This window comes from Symphalangus syndactylus, chromosome 21 (assembly GCF_028878055.3).
Source record: "Symphalangus syndactylus isolate Jambi chromosome 21, NHGRI_mSymSyn1-v2.1_pri, whole genome shotgun sequence".
NCBI classification, from domain to species: domain Eukaryota; kingdom Metazoa; phylum Chordata; class Mammalia; order Primates; family Hylobatidae; genus Symphalangus; species Symphalangus syndactylus.
The window spans coordinates 45,595,214-45,613,093 of NC_072443.2; the positions used below are offsets into that span (position 1 = coordinate 45,595,214).

Below are 17,880 nucleotides of genomic sequence, written 5' to 3' on the forward strand. Positions count from 1 at the left end.
AGATGTCGATTTCTAAATGCCAATCTCCAATAAAAGGAACTAGGGCTCCTTGGAGAAATGGCTGCCTATCTAGGGTTGGGGCAGGAGCCAGAAAGTAAGGAAGTGTTCAAAAAAGAAAAAGAAAAAAAACGGGGTATGTGATCAGGAGCCAACCTGAAGGAGCTCCCAATGGTCAATGCTAGAATAATTTGAGTTACAGAATAAATAACAGTAGTATTGGATTATATGGATTATAACCCAAATAAATTAAATATCCATCAGTCAATACTGATATAAATAAATCATTAAATAAATTAATGGTAGAGACAAATCTTCCTTACAAAAGAATTCCAAATAATTTTTGTAGATACGTCCCCCTCTAAAAATGGAGCTTAATTCCCTCTCCTTCAGTATAGGCTGGACCTAGTGACTCACTTCCAAAGAATAGAATATGAAAAAAGAAAAACAGCAACATCAGAGTGGTGAGACTTGGCAACCACCACCTCAACCAAGTGATCAAGATTAACATCACCAGTGATAAATCATCGTAATATCATGTAACCCCTGATATAATATGATGAGAAGGGTACTTTACCTCTGTGGTATTCTTCTGCAAAACCCATAAGCCCAGTCTAATCATGAGAAAACACTGGGAAAACCTAGATTCAGGGACATTCTAAAAATACCTGACCAATACTCTTCAAAACTGTCGAAGTAATGAAAAACAACAAAAAACTAAGAAACAGTCACAGATTAGAGAAGACAAGGAGACATGCTGATTAAATGCAAAGTAGGCCAGGCACAGTGGCTCACGTCTGTAATCCTGGCACTTTGGGAGGCCCAGGCAGGCAGATCACTTGAGGTCAACAGTTCGAGACCAGCCTGGCCAACATGGTGAAACTCCGTCTCTACTAAAAAATACAAAAATTAGCCTGGTGTGGCATGCACCTGCAGTCCCAGCTACTGGGCAGTCTGAGATGGGAGAATCACTTGAACCTGGGAGGCAGAGGTTGCAGTGAGCTGAGATCACACCACTGCACTCCAGCCTGGGTGCCAGAGTGAGACCCTGTCTCTAAATAAATAAATAAATAAATAAATGCAAGGCAGTATCCTGGATTGGGTTCTGAAACACAATAAGGACATTACTGGAAAAAATGGTGAAATCTGAATGAAGTCTACCTATAGTTTAGTTTATGGCATTGCACCTATGTTCTCTGTTTTGAAAAACCTACCATGGTTGTGTAAAATGCTAACATTAGAGGATGCTAGATATAGTGTATACAATAACTGTCTAATCTTTCCAAGTTGTATGTAAATCTAAAGTTATTCCAAAATCAATTTACTTTTATAACCACTGTGTAGGCTACATATTCAGATCAGTGTCAACTGCTAGTCCATAAAGTCCATGAAAATGAGAAGCATATTAATGCTGTGATAGGAAAAATCAAAATAGAACTGGACTGTGCATAGCATTAGTTTATGTGATTATGCCTAATTTTACACTTTGTGATAAAATGTTATTTGGCTTTTAAAACCCTCAGCAGGGGCCGGGCGTGGTGGCTCACACCTGTAATCCCAGCACTTTGGGAGGCTGAGGTGGGTGGATCACAAGGTCAGGAGTTTGAGACCAGTCTGACCAACATGGTGAAATCCCATCTCTACTAAAAATACAAAAATTAGCTGGATTTGGTGGCACATGCCTGTAATCCCAGCTACTCAGGAGGCTGAGGCAGATGAGTCACTTGAACCTGAGAGGTGGAGGTTGCAGTGAGCCAAGATTCACACCACTGCACTCCAGCCTGGGCAACAGAGCGAGACCCTGTCTCAAAAAAAAAAAAAAAAAAACCCCTCAGCAGGAAGAAATATAAAAACTATTGTACAAAATAAACACTTAAATGAAACTAGGCTCTGCTACGGTTTTCTTCTACTGGGGATAATAATAGTGCTTAGGGCAGCCATAGTTCTTAAGAAATAAGTGATGAGAGATACTTTCCCACATAAAAACAGACAAAGCAACTAGATAACAAAAGATTCATGGACAGCCTTTAGCAAAAAACTACTTAACAAAGTTTCCTACAAACCCCAAAGTAAACGTGGATATAGACAAACCGGCAACACTCACAAGATCTGGGTGTCACTGGTGTTCAAATGGGAGGAAATTGAGGGAAGCCAGAGGAGTACAACACCAAGAGGACCTCAAAAGAGCCCGTGGGCATTCACTGGCAAATGTGCCAAGCCAATTACAGAACAGTAGTTGATACAAGGAGGGGTCTTCCCATTCCAAAAACAGGTACCTGCCAGGGACCTATGAGGGCTGAAAGAGCTGAGGCAGTCTGGACCTTTATTAATTCTCAGAACTGAAGAGTTGGGGCTCTCTTGAAGGATAGGGTCCCACAATGAGGAGAATCTGCTGAGAGGGAATTAAAATTAAGTGACTAAGGAAAGAGGAGGTCCAGATAAAGAGCAGGTGAAAGTGGCAAGGAAAGAAAGGCAGGAAATCTGAGAAATCCAGCTGCCATGTAGTTGAACAATGTCTGAAATAGCACAAGAGGAAACCTTATCAAGTTAGAAAAGCTGCATAAAATCTCTTTCTAAAAGTTCAGCAACACTAAATTCATATTAAAAATGAACTACTGAGGCCAGGCGTGCTGGCTCATCCTGTAATCCTAGCACTTTGGGAGGCTGAGGAGGGAGGATCACTTGAGCCTAGGGGTTCAAGACTAGCCTGAGCAACATAGCAAGATCCCATCTCTACAAAATTTTTTTAAAAAATCAGCCAGGCATGGTGGCACATGCATGTAGGCCCAGCTATTCAGGTGGCTGAGGTGGGAAGATTGCTTGAGCCCAAGAGGTGGAGGCTGCAGTGAGCCATAATCACACCCCTACACTCCAGCCTGGGTGACAGAGTAAGACCCTGTCTCAAAAAAGAAAAAAAAAGAGCAACTGAAAAGTATCACAATTCAGATACGTTACTAGAAGAAAAAAAAGGAGGAAAACGATCATAATAACAACCTGACAGAAAATGGAAGCATGTCAGAGAGCCATGCTCAAAAAAACGGTTCAAAACTATAGCCACTTAAATCTACTGAAGGAACTAAAAGGCATTAAAAATGACATAAGATGTGAAAAAATAAACACCAGAAATAGAAAAATCCAGAAATAAAGTGAAAACAAGAAGTGACTGAAAAATTTTAAAAATCATTTTGGAAATGAAGATGAAACTAAAAGGAACAGGAAAATGAGTAAATATAACAAACCATATCATTTAAAAAAAAGCAAAGTGGAAATGAAGGATAATTTTAAAAATCAAAAAGAAATGACCTAAAAAACTAGATATGCAACTACCTTATGATCCTCAATTCCACTCCCCGGCATTTATCTTAGAGAAAAGAAAACTTAAGTTCACACGAGAACCTGCTGTATATAAACATTCATAGCAGCTTTATTTCTATTAACAGACGGTTAAGCAAACTGGTATATACGGGGAAATGGTTAAACAAACTGGTACATAGATCCCATGGCATACTTCTCAGAAATAAAAAGCAACGAACTACTGATGGACCCACAACTTAGATGGATCTCCAGAAAACTACATTGAATGAAAAAAAGCCAGTCCCAAAAGGTTACATATTATACAATTCCATACTTCTATAACATTTTTGAAATGACAAAATTTTAGAAATGGAGAAAAGATTAGTGGTTACCAGTGGTTAGAGAGGGGTTGGGGAGGGAAGCGACTGTGGTCATAACAAGGCAACACAAGGGATCCTTGTGGTGTTGCAACTGTTCAATACCTTGACTATGGCAGTGGATACAGGAACCTACACAGGTGATATAACATTGCAGAACTTAATGATACACACACATACATATACAAATGAATATACAAGTAAAACTGGGGAATATATCAATCTCAATATCCTAATTCTGATATTATGTATCAGTTTTGCAAAATGTTACCACTGGAAGAAACAACAAAGTGTATAAAAGAGCTCTGTATTATTTCCTACAACTGCATGTGACTCTACAATTGTCTTCATATTTAAAAAACAAATGAAAAAGAAATGAACTAAATGCAACATGATATCCTGAATTGAATCCTGGAACAGAAAATGGACATTAATGGAGAAACTGGTGAAATGTGAACAATGTCTGGAGTTCAGTTAATATTAATGTACCAATGTTGGTTTCTTAATTTTGTACACTGCTAATGTCACATGTTAATCTTAGGGAATACTAAGCAAAGGATACACCAGACTTCTGCACTATCTTTGCAAATTTTCTGTAGTAAACTTTCTGTAGTGATCTGAAATAATTCCTAATAAATTGTTTATTTTTTAAAAAGTAAGAAATTAAGAGTTACGTAGGATTTGCGAGAAACAGATAAATATTGAAGATAAGTAATGTGAATAACAGGATTCCCTGAAGAAGAAAAGCAAAGCAAAGAAACAGCACAAATATGAAAAACCATAATCCAAGAATATTTATTTGAAAAATTTTTTAAAAAGATTTGAAACTACATCTTGAAAGAGCCCACAATGTACCTCAGAATGTCAACTCAGAATGACCAACAAAACGCTCTAGTAAAATTACTGGACTTAAAAAAATCCTTTAGACTTTAGGTTAAAACATCATATGACTAGTAAGACAAAGAAAAGAAAGCATTAGATTTTTCAACAGCAATGCTTTTGTCAGAAAAAAAAAATGAGTTACAAATTTAAGATATTCAAGAAAAGAAAAAGTGAGCCAAGGATTCTATTTCTAGCAAACACAAACTTTAGATATAAAAAACACAGACAAAATGTTATGAACAAGCAAGAAAATTCATGACATATGAATATTCCCTTAAGCCTTTCCTAAAGAATTTACTACAGGCAAAACTTGAGGCAATCCAAATGACTAAAGAAACATCATTATAAGAACTAGTGGTGAGCATTAAATATACGGTTACTAACAGAATTAAGACTAAGTAAAGACTGGGGAAGAGACAGCATAGTATGTAATGATTATATGCTCTGACAATATATAGGACAACCATGAAAAAAAATCGGGAAGAATGTGAATAGCACATGCAAAAAATAAATATTTTTAAACAGTTTTCAATAATTAAAAATAGTGGTTATCTATGGCCATACCACCCTGAACACATCCGATCTCATCTAAAGTGGTTGTGGTGGTGATATTAGTATCATCACTCCTAGATTACTATATGTGAAATATAGAATTAAAGCAAATGAGTAATTATGGATACACTAATTCTGTATTTTCAGTTATTAAAAAAAGATACAGATGTAATACAGAAGAAATTAAGAACCCCAAAATACAAACTGATCTTTGAATCTGAATAGGAACAATCAGTGTGAAATGACAATTCAGTATTTTATATTTGTTCACATATTTTCCTAGCTCTGTCCACTGAAAAGGCTTAAAAGTAATGACAAACTGAGAAGCAATGAATATCTCTAGTGCCTAGATTGGGGTCTTGAAATACTGTTTCCCATTTTTAAAAAAGTTTTTAAAAGAAGGTTTTCTTAGAGAAATGGCTAATTCCAGTTCTAAAGTGGAAATGTACAAAATGATCCTGAAACATCTTGTCATACAAGATAGGAAGCTTTCAAAGGACACAGGTTCCCATTGGCTAAAAGGATAATTTGAATATGTATGAATAAGAATTGCAGCACACTGAGCCATACTGTCCAAGGTAATTTACAGATTCAATGCCAACCCCATGAAGCTACCAATGACTTTCTTCACAAAATTGGAAAAAACTACTTTAAAGTTCATATGGAACCAAAAAAGAGCGCGCATAGCCAAGACAATCCTAAGCAAAAAGAACAAAGCTGGATGCATCATGCTACCTGACTTCAAATTATACTACAAGGCGACAGTAACCAAAACAGCATGGTACTCGTACCAAAACACATATATAGACCAATGGAACAGAACAGAGCCCTCAGAAATAACACCACACATCTACAACCATCTAATCTTTGACAAATCTGACAAAAATAAGAAATGGGGAAAGGACTCCCTATTTAATAAATGGTGCTGGGAAAACTGGCTAGCCACATGTAGAAAGCTGAAACTGGATCCCTTCCTTACACCTTATACAAAAATTAATTCAAGATGGATTAAAGACTTAAATGTTAGACCTAAAACCATAAAAAACCCTAGAAGAAAACCTAGGCAATACCATTCAGGACATAGGCGTGGGCAAAGACTTTATGACTAAAACAACAAAAGCAATGACAACAAAAGCCAAAATAGACAAATGGGATCTAATTAAACTAAAGAGCTTCTGCACAGCAAAAGAAACTACCAACAGAGTGAACAGGCAACCTACAGAACGGGAGAAAATTTTTGCAATCTACCCATCTGACAAAGGGATATTATCCAGAATCTACAAAGAACTTAAATTTACAAGAAAAAAATAACACCATCAAAAAGTGGGCGAAGGATATGAACAGACACTTCTCAAAAGAAGACATTTATGCAGCCAACAGACACATGGAAAAATGCTCATCATCACTGGTCATCAGAGAAATGCAAATCAAAACTACAATGAGATACCATCTCACGCCAGTTAGAATGGCGATCATTAAAAAGTCAGGAAACAACAGATGCTGGAGAGGTTGTGGAAAAATAGGAATGCTTTTACACTATTGGTGGTAGTGTAAATTAGTTCAACCATTGTGGAAGACAGTGTGGCAATTCCTCAAGGATCAGAACTAGAAATACCATTTGACCCAGCGATCCCATTACTGGGTATATACCCAGAGGATTATAAATCATGCTACTATAAAGACATATGCACATGTATGTTTATTGTAGCACTATTCACAATAGCAAAGACTTGGAACAAATCCAAATGTCCATCAATGATAGACTGGATTAAGAAAATGTGGCACACATACACCATGGAATACTATGCAGCCATAAAAAAGGATGAGTTAATGTCCTTGGCAGGGACATGGATGAAGCTGGAAACCATCATCCTCAGTAAACTATCACAAGGACAGAAATCAAACACCGCATGTTCTCACTCATAGGTGGGAATTGAACAATAAGAACACTTGGACACAGGGCAGGGAACACAACACACCGGGACCTGTCAGGGGTTGGGGGCTGGGGAAGGGATAGCATTAGGAGAAATACCTAATGTAAATGACGAGTTGATGGGTGCAGGAAACCAACATGGCACATGTATACCTATTTAATAAACCTGCACATTGTGCACATGTACCCTAGAACTTAAAGTATAATAAAAAAATACAGTTAATCAAAATTAATACCTCTAGGAATAGAAATTATAAACACGTAAATTTCCACGGAAAAATTATAAAATAAGTCACCAATGCTAAAACACCAGAAATAGTTGCTGTTAGAAAATTTTACCAAATTGTCAAAAATGAGATAATCTAAGTGCTACAGAAGTTGCTATTTATATTGCTCCAAAACATAGAAAAAGAAAATGAAAAATTACAAACCATCTCCCTATGAATACTGATGCCAACATTCTAAATAAATTTTAATTAGAATTTTAAATAAAATATTAGCAAACTAAATCTGACTAGATACTGAAAAAAATTATCACCAAGTGGATTTATTCTAGTAATTCAAATATCATTAAATATTATGAAATCCATTACGGAAACCCATACCACTACCACATGAGTTTCTGATTGACCCTCCCTAGAAAGGAGTGTGCCCACCAGCATCCTACTGAATATCACTGAATATCATAGCAAACGAAGAACACATACACATGAACACAGGATAATAATGATAATATTAATGGCAACAATTATTGAGAAACATTTAATTTAAATGCAAACTCTATATACTCCTTAATCTTAACAAAATCTGCAAGATAAGTATTATCATCATCCCCATTTTATAGAGGGAAAACTGACACTCAGAAATTAAGACATTTCAAGGTCCCTCAGTTAAATATATAATACAATAGCAGCCAGGCAGGGTGGCTCACGCCTGTAATCCCAGCACTTTAGAAGGCTGAGGTGAGAGGATGGCTTGAGCTCAAGAGTTCAAGACCAGTCTGAGCAACATAGTGAGACTCTGTCTCTACAAAAAAAATTTTTTTAATTAGCTGGGCATACTGGCATATGCCTGCAGTCCCAGATATTCGGGAGGCTGAGGCAGGAGGATCACTTGAGCCCAGGAGTTTGAGAGTGTAGTCAGCTATGATCACACCACTGCACTCCAGCCTGGGCAACAGAACAAGACCTTGTCTCAAAAAAAAAAAAAAAAAAAAAAGAATAAAATAAAAAAGATTAATAGAATAAAATAAAAAGCTATTTAAAGGAAAAATAGATTACTTTTCTCACATAACCATTTAAAAATATGTACATTTTAAGAAAGGAAAGACTAATATTTAAATGAGATAAAAATCTGGGAGAGTGCTAGGGATGTACCAGTTCAGGCAGGACAAAAGGAGTCTCTCATAGACTGATTCAACAAACTCAGAGATCCACAGGAAAGCAGGTGACATAGTGGGAAGAGCACCAAACTGGGAAGTTTTCCATCCTGGCTCAATAAGAAGCTGCATCATAGTCGGTAAGTCACCTTACAGCGTCAGTTTCCTCGTCTTAAAATGAAGACTGACAAGGACCATTCTAATGCCCCCTACTCTACAGCTGTTGACATTAAAGGAAAAACCTGGAAATGTAAATGGAAGGGCATCTCAGCCACAGTTGTAGGCTTTTGGTAGCTCAATGGTTGGGAACTACAGGGCAAGAAAGCCAGTAAGTAGCCATGCTTAAGCTAAATGAAGAAAGATGGGTACTCCCCTCTATTAGGCTCACTGAGGACAGAAATGGGCAAATGTATAGATAAAAATTAATAAAGGAGAAAATATTCATATTCATAGTCATAAATGTATGTAAGGAATACATATATATTCCTTACATACATTTACGTATAAGTATATATACCATATATACATATATATGGTATATATACATATGTATACATATATATACATATGTATATGTATATATATACGTATACATATATGTAAAAATAAAGGGGAAATATTCATATTCATAGTCATAAATTCATGTAAGGAATATGTATGACTGTTGGACAAACAATGTTATTGCTGTTATCTTATAAAGCATCAAAATAATGAATAGCAACTAAGGAAAAGAATAAAATGCAGAGCTTCATGCCAAGGCCAGGGATTCCACAAAACACTAAGGCAAATAAAACAATTCCTCAAAGTCTATGCTGGTCACAGCTTTCACAAACCCTGCCATAGGACCTTAACACTTATGTGTTGAAGTGGCACTTAGAATTAAGTAAGTTTTATTTTCTCCAAGTCTGCACTGTTATCAATGATTATTCTTATAACAACCACCCGGTGTTGAGCATTATGCTAGGAACTATAAAAATATAAAAAGAATTATAAAGCATGTCCCTAGCCACCAAAAACAGAACAATATGCACAGGAAAATAAGCGAAATAACTGAAGACAGTGAGTGCATGCTTGTGTGTATATGCATATACACCATCTACTTTGGAATTTAAATCACATTTTCCCACAGAAACAGAGAAGGTGGTTAGGTTTCAGTTGAGGTGACTCCTCAAACTTATTTCATGCTTATTTAGTTAGGCCTCAGTAGCTGTCCTTAATTCCTTAAATCTCGAAGTGATTTTCAACCAAGTTGAGGGGCTAATAGGTAGTGCTGTATAGCTGGAAATAACATATTCAATATTATGACATAATTTTACGATTAGAAAATGAACAACTATTTTTCATGATGCAGAAGCCACTATTTTAATTAAATGAATTTAAAAGTAAGTGGTAGCTATAACATACATACACAGCGTGACCCACCAAGCACTGCTCCAATATCTTTATATATAACTTACTTTTCATTATTTAACTCACTTTATTTATTTATTTATTTTGAGACGGAGTTTCACTATTGTCGCCCAGGCTGGAGTGCAGTGGCACGATCTCACTGCAATCTCTGCCTCCCGGGTTCAAGCGATTCTCCTGCCTGAGCCTCCCGAGTAGCTGGGATTACTGGTACCCGCTGCCACGACTGGCTAATTTTTGGTATTTTTAGTAGAGACAGGGGTTTCACCATGTTGGCCAGGCTGGTCTCAAACTCCTGACCTCAAGTGATCCACCCGCCTCAGCCTCCCAAAGTGCTGGGATTACAGGGGTGAGCCACTGAGCCCGGCCTAACTCACTTTATTCTTAAAACAACCGCAAGAGGGAGTACTGTCAATATTCCCAGTTTTAAGGTGAGTAAACTAAGACAGAGGGATGTTAAGTAATTTCCCCAGTCACATAGTTTGACAAAGCTTCTTGGTGGGTGAAGATACACAGAAAATATTTTATTTTCTGAATAATCTCATTATCCAATATTCTTCACTCGGGTTGAAAACAGAATGAGGGGATAAAAGCACTATGTTAATAGGTAAGTACTTTTTTTTTAAGCAGTACATAAACTAAAATGATTCATAGTAGTATGGCCCCAAATAATTCCATATTGTTTATACCACAGACAGGTTCACACAAGGGCCCTAGGATATGTATATACATGGATGTTCACTACAGCAGTGTTTTGATGGCTAATGACTGAAAATCTAAATGTCCATCAATGGGGACAAGCTAAATACTATTTTTATATTTTTACAAAGGACTGCTGTGTAGCCATAAAAAGGATGAGGTAGTTTTATACCCATGGATATCAAAAGTGCCTAATATACAGTATTAAATGGCAAAAGCATGTGTATTAGGATTCCACTTGTGGGAAAGACAGAAGGGGTATATATTATCATGTGCTTTATTATGATCAGAAAATTTCTTAAATATAACCAAGAAATTATTTACAGTGCTTACTTCTGGGAGGTGGGGAATGGAGATGGGTAGATCAGCAGATAGAGAAAGAAAAAGACTTTTTTTACATTGTATCCTTCTGTATTAAATTTCCTTTTATCAAAAACATATAGCTGATTTTAAATAGCTTAATTAAAAATACAGCAATATAGAGCCTAGTCTCCTTTTACATAATGGTTTCTAACTACAGACTGGTATGTAATGATCAGTGGTATTCCTAATAGTAATTCACCTAGATAAACTAATGAATGATTTATTTTATAAACAAGGATAAAGTCAACATCCCTTTAATTAATCCATTAATCAAAGGGAGAAAAAGAACAGGGGCCTATAAACCTCAAGCAGAAGGTTGAAAAAAATCTTCTAAAGATCATGTTTAAGAAAGGCTGCATCCCGAAGTCTGGATGCCAGAAATGCCAATGACCTTCTTGAAAAACAAGGAAGTATCTTTACGTGATTGTCAAATTGGGTTGGGAGGTCCCAAGGTGTGGACAAGCCTTTTTAAAAATTTCATTCTTTTACGTTTATGCTTTTGCATATTTCATATTATACACAACATATTTACAGTGGTAGTCATACACTATAAATAATTAAACATACAACATTTGGGGAGATGCATGCTCAAAAATGTTTTACTGACAGGGAGTGCAATTAAAAAGGTTTGGAAGCTACTGAGGTAGTAAAATATATTAATGCAGTGAAAAGAAAAACATTAAATGGTCATTCTGTGGTCAAGGGATGAGAAGTAAAAGCTATGAAGCAGTTAATGCACAATGCCGGCAACTTTTGAGTACTCTTCAACTTTTTCCTGCATCTATTCCAAAACCAAATCCTGCCATTTTTCTAATAGGATATTTCCTGAGTTTGCCCCTTCATAACCATTCTGACTATCTAAATCTTATCAATTCACGCTTTTGGGAAGGCCTCCGGCCGTTCTGTAAAGAGCCCTCCACTTGCTTGCCTCTTGCACAGAATCGTAAGAAGGTCCTTTAAGTGCTCGGACAGCTTCCAACTATCCCCAAAAGTGAAAGTACTCATCCATGATTGTACATATCCCTGTCCCACTCTCAAACTGTCCGCTCCCCATAGACCAACTGGAGCTCTTTAAATAAGTCAGACAAATATATTCCTCATTCCTCAAGGGACTCACCCTCCCTTTCACATTCCGGTTGTGCAGATTAAACGTACTCCACACCATCAAACCAAGTTATTTTTCCTCGAGAACTCTCTTCGAGGTTCCTTTTTCTCTAACAGCCTGCCCACCTCTGATTCCTGGGATTTTCGTGTTGACGGGATCGTTGGGATCTTTCCTCTCTTCTCATCTTTCCAGTAACCCATTAGCATTAGCAGGATTATTGGACAGGCCTCCGTTTGCATTAATATCTCCAATGATTCTGTGATCTCCGCCCTAAAGACCTTTGATTTCTTTTGGTCGCGCCTCCCCTTCGGCACACCACGTTTGTTTAGGGCCTGAGCACAGGGGCCCGGCAGGTTCTTTCCGACGTCAGCGGCTGCCTACCGAGGCCGACTTAGGCAGGCCGCTCCAGGAACAAGGCCGTGCGGACAGGACTGACCTAGGCGCTTTTCCCCGTCGCTCCCAGAGGAGAAACGTACCGGGGAGGGGACAGACTGTGAGCAAGTGGTCCAAGTCTGCGCAGGGCGACCCCGAAGGCCCACCGGAGAGGCCGAGAGGCTTGTTGGCTACTAGAACGAGGCCTGGTAGGTGAAGGAGGCGGGTGAAGGGCCGGATCCAGGACTGAATCCGGGAGAGGCGGGGCGAGGAGGGGACTCCGGTGTAGCTGCTTGGGCAGCTCCCGCGGCCCCTCTGGCGGGGGTGACCGTTCTTGGACTCGCAGAGGGAAGAGTTGGGTAGCGTTCCCCACTCACCTAGAAGCGCTGCCGCCTGAGGCTCCAGCTGCCCCCCTCCCAATTCAAGCCACGTCAGCTCGGGAACCCCGTACGCGACACCTTCCACCGCCGCGCCCGGCCAGGGACTCAGCCACTAGCAGTTGGGACGGAAGATGGGATTAAGACACCGACCAATCAGGACTATCGGCAGGACGTTACCAGGGAGACCAGGCACGCCTTGTTTGTTAACAACCTATCAACAATGACGGAAACCAATCAACGACAGAAGATGCTCCGCTTCCTCAAAGAAACAGCCAATGGACCCTAAAGGGTGAATGAGGGGCGTGATTAGACGGGAGTAGGTGCCCCGGAACAAGATCTGGGGAGGGACAGGAAATGCCGAGTGGGTGGGCGTTCTGGGAAAGGTCAGATGTTCTCAGCGTGAGGTAGTTATGCTGGCGTTCTCCAATTCCTGCGCTTCGTCGGCTGTGACTGACCGAGACTGCGGCTTGGGCTTCCGCAGAGACTTGAGACTGCGGGCACCCGCTGCCATTAGGATTGTTGAATGAGCTGTGAGAAGGGAGTCGGGGATATGGGACTCTTAGATTCAAAAAATACTGGAGCCTCTTAGTTGTTCGTCTAGTTTGACCTTTTGATTTGTTGATGAAAAATAATTAACCATAGAAGTAACTTGCCCAAAGTCAAACAGCGACTTAGTGATGGAACTCGGACCAGAACCCGGTGTCAGTATGAAAGAGGATCAGCGATGTCTGTAAGGACATGATTGTGAGAGAGAGAGTAGTGAATACTAGGAAGGTGCCTCTTACAAAGTGGAGCCTGAGCCAGGACCTAAGCAAAGATTGAGAGTTGAGGGCTCAGGCTCTGCAATGAGTGTCAGTGAGGAGCTCCAGCAAAAGACTGAAATCACTCATGCTTTCCTTAAACCCCTAAGGAAAGGGAGGGAAAGTAGCCAGCTCCCAATGACCTGTCATTTCAGGCACTCTCTTGGCAATAAGAGTAATGTTAGTTGGAATTTATTGAATCTAACTGTGCACTCAGCTGGCCCATTGTATGTATACTCATCTTAATGATTACATAACTTCGCAATTCAAACATCAGCTCAGTAAGGCCTTTCCTGGCTGCCCATCTTACGGAACTGGAGGTCATTATGCTAAGTGAAATAAGTCTGGCACAGAAAGACAAATGCCCCATGGTCTCACTCATGTGGGAGCTTAAAAAGTTGATCTCATGGAGCAGAGATAAGTACCAGAGGCTGGGAAGATAAGTACCAGAGGAGTTGGGGGAGGCAGGGAAGAGATTGGTTAATGGGTACAAACATAGATAGAAGAAATAAGTTCAAGTGTTTGATAGCACAGTAGGGTGACTATAGTTAACAATATGTTATATATTTCAAAATAACTAGAAGATTAGAAATGTTCCCAACACAAAGAAATGATAAATGTTCGAGGTGATAGATATCCTAAACACCCTGATTTGATCATTACACACTGTATGTATATATCAAACTACCAAACCCCATAAATATGTACAAATATGTATCAATACAAACATAAATAAAATTGCAGTTTCCTGCATGCACTATACTTCTTCTTTGCTTCTTTTTCCCCTAAGCATTTTGCCATCTAACATACTATATATTTCATTTATCTCGTATCTCTCTTCTCATTAGATTATAAGCTCCAGGAAGGTAGTAATTTTGATCTCAGCTTTATCTCCAGGTCCCAGAAAAGTATAGAGGAGGGCACTCAATATCTGTTAATAAAGTATATATGATTATCCTTATTTTAAATGTGAGGCAATAAGACTTCAGAAGGTCAGATAATTCACACAAGGTCACATAGTGAGGGGCAGAGACAGAATTTGAAGTGGGTATTCAATGTCAATGCTGCAGTACTTCATGAATACATCGTATTCTTATATACCTGATTGTATCCACCCAGCAAAGTCCTAAACCTGCATCAGTCCAACCATTGGTTTCTACTCCTACCTTTGGGGAGCAAAATGCTGCAGGAGACATCAGGACAATGTCATCAGTGACATCAATGTCCTGACCACTACACATTCAGTTTCCAGCTGAACTCCATCTTCAGCACACTCCCAAATCCTTCTTGTCTTCAGCTTCCTCTCCTATTTGCCACAATTATTCAAACGTTTAACATCCTCTTTAAGTCCCAACCCTGTGTCTACACCTCACACTCCTAGCAGATGAACTTGCTTCTATCTTAGAGAAAATAGAAACCATCACTGAGAATCCTATTGTACTCCCTTACACAAAATTTACCTTTCTACATACTTATTTCCACATTCAATCTTAGAATTTACCTTTCAGTTTGAACAGAATGAAACTTTCTTATAGGAGAAGAGATTAGAATTTTGTCTGTCTAGTAGGTCTTCTTATGGCTCTACCTTCTATTATTGGGTGAGCACAGTATGATGAGAATTATAATGAACACTAGGGGCGTGAAGGAAGAAAATGAGGTGGAGAAGTTAGAGAGCAAAACTGATATTATTTCTAAGTTCACTGAAGGACTGGAAATAATTTAGAATGCAAATTAATGGAAGCAATTTAGGCTCTGAGATGGTGATCAAGATAATAAAAGATAATTAGGGATTGCCCCAGCAAAAAAGAGGGTACAGAATAGTGGAGGTAGATGGAGCAGCATGTGCATGGACCATTTGGGCAATTTGACATAAGTGATATGACTGAACAGATAGGCAAAGAGTAGGTCAGAAAATTGTGCCATTTTATGCTAAGGGGTTTGGATATGACTGTAAGCTCCAGAGCAGTTAGAGACTGCAGAAATCACAGAAGTGTGGAGTCATTCAGGTGTCCCTTAGAGAGTGACCATTTCCCTAATTAAAAGTACAGGGAGGAAAAGTTGAAAGACAAGAAATGTCACATTTTCTGTGATTTACCATTGCCCAATTCCCTCTCCCCTTTTTCAGTTCTTTCCTCATCATCATCTTACCTTCCCCTATACCAAATGCAAACTTATTCCAAAACTTTCATGCATCCTTATTTATTAATGTATCTTCCATACCTAATGTATCTTCAGCATAGTATATACTCAATAAGTATATACTCAATAAAATATCCAACATATAATTCTATATGAATAAATCTTAAAATCTTAGAGAAATAAGAAATTGTCTTGAAAAATGTAACTTCGAGACATATCAATTATATGCAAAAATATACATTCACATGATCACATCAACCAATGAAGAAAAATATTTTCACAAGAAGAGGGAAGGTGGGGAAAGAAAAAGAGGGATGGTGGGGAAAGAGGAAGGGAGATGAGCGGGGAAAAAAGATGGAAGGTGAGGAAACAAAGTGGGGAAAGAAGAAGAGGGAAGGTGGGGAAAGAAAAAGAGGGATGGTGGGGAAAGGGGAAAGAAGAAGAGGAATGGCAGGGGAAGAAGAGGGAAGGTGGGGGAAGAAGAAGAGGGAAGGTGGGGATAGGGAAAAGAAACTGAGGAAAGAAGGTGGGGAAAGAAGAAGAGGGAAGGTGGGAGGAAGAAAAAAAATCAACACCCATTCATAATAAAAAAAAAACTGAGAAAACTCGGAATCGAAGGATATTTACTCAACTTGATAGAAAAATATTGCAGATTCTTAATGGTGAGAAACTAGATGCTTTCCCTCTAAGATCAGGAACAAGGTAAGGATGTCCCCTCTCACTACTCCTAAGTGACATTATACGAAACCTCCTGCCTAATGTAAGACAAGAAAGGGAAATAAAAGATATTCATACTAGAAAGTAATAAATAAAACTGTCTTTGTAGATGACATGATTTTTTTATGTAAAAAAATACCTAAGAATAAACAAAAACCTCCTGGAATTAATAAGCAATTTTAACAAGGCTACAGGGTAAAAGGTCAATTGCTTTCCTCAGCAAAGAACAATTGGAATTTGAAATTAAAAACACAACACCATTTACATTAGCCTCAAAAAAAAAAAGAAGAAATAAATACTTAGGCATAAATCTAACAAAATATGTACAGACTCTATGTGAAGGAAACTAGCAAACCTCAGATTAAAAAAATTAAAATCTAAATAAATGGAGAAATATTCCACATTCCCAGAAAGCATCAGTATGGTTATGATGTGAATTCTTCCTAACTTTATCTGTAGATTCAATAAGATCTCAATCAAAATTTTAGCACATTATTTTGTGGATATCAACAAATTAATTCTGAATTTTATATGAAAAAGTAAAAGACCCAGGCTAATCTACAGAATATTCAAGAAGAACAAAGTTGGAGGACTGACATTACCCAACTTCAAGACTTACTACAAAGCTACAGTAAACAAGACAGCATGGTATTGGCAAAAGAATAGACAAATAGACAATTGGAACAGAATGGAGAGCCCCAAAATAGATCCACGTAAATGTAGACAACTGATCTTTGACAACGGAGCAAAGGTAATTCAATGGAGAAAAGAGTCTTTTCAATACATGGTGCTAGAACAACTGGAGATCCACATGTAAAAAATGACACACACCTTATACCTTTTATAAAAATTAACTGAAAATGGATCTTAAGATGTAAATACAAAATGTAAAACTATAAAACATCTATAGGATAATTTGAGACTCTAGGTGACTCGGAGTTTGGTGATGACTTTTCAGATACAACACCAAAAGCATGATCCAATGCAGGGGGGGAAACATAATAAATTGGACTTGATTAAAATGAAAAACTTCTGCTCTGCAAAAGGCACTGTTAAGAAGATTTAAAAAACAAGGCACAGACTGGGAGAAAATATTTGCAGAATACCTATTTGATAAAGGACTGTTACCTAAAATACACAAGGAACACTTATAATGCAAACATTTTAATTAAAATATTCACAAGTGGGCAAAAGATCTGAACAGACACCTCACCAAAGAAGATACACAGATGGCAAATAAGCACACGAAAAAATGCAGCCAGGCACGGTCGCTCACGCCTGTAATCCCAGCACTTTGGGAGGCCAAGGCAGGCAGATCACGAGGTCAGAAGTTGAAGACCAGCCTGACCAACATGATGAAACTCCCGCCTCTACTTAAAAAAATACAAAAATTAACCAGGCGTGGTGGTGCGCACCAGTAATCCCAGCTACTCAGGAGGCTGAGGCAGGAGCATCGCTTGAACCTAGGAGGCGGAGGTTACAATG

General features: G+C 38.4%; 1 protein-coding gene across 14 annotated transcripts in view; it reads right to left on the minus strand.

Moving 5' to 3' along the window:
- The window catches only part of GOLGB1 (golgin B1), a 97,962-nt gene extending 84,911 nt beyond the window's left edge, over positions 1 to 13,051 (minus strand). For 5 of the 14 annotated variants that reach the window (XM_063630140.1, XM_063630137.1, XM_063630135.1 and 2 more), the window contains exon 1: positions 12,737 to 12,888. The gene's annotated coding sequence lies outside the window, so the exon portion shown is untranslated. Of the gene's footprint in view, positions 1 to 12,112 lie in introns of all 14 variants that reach the window. The other 9 variants (XM_063630133.1, XM_063630131.1, XM_055259031.2 and 6 more) reach the window with 5 other exon arrangements.
- Positions 13,052 to 17,880: the final 4,829 nt, after the last annotated feature.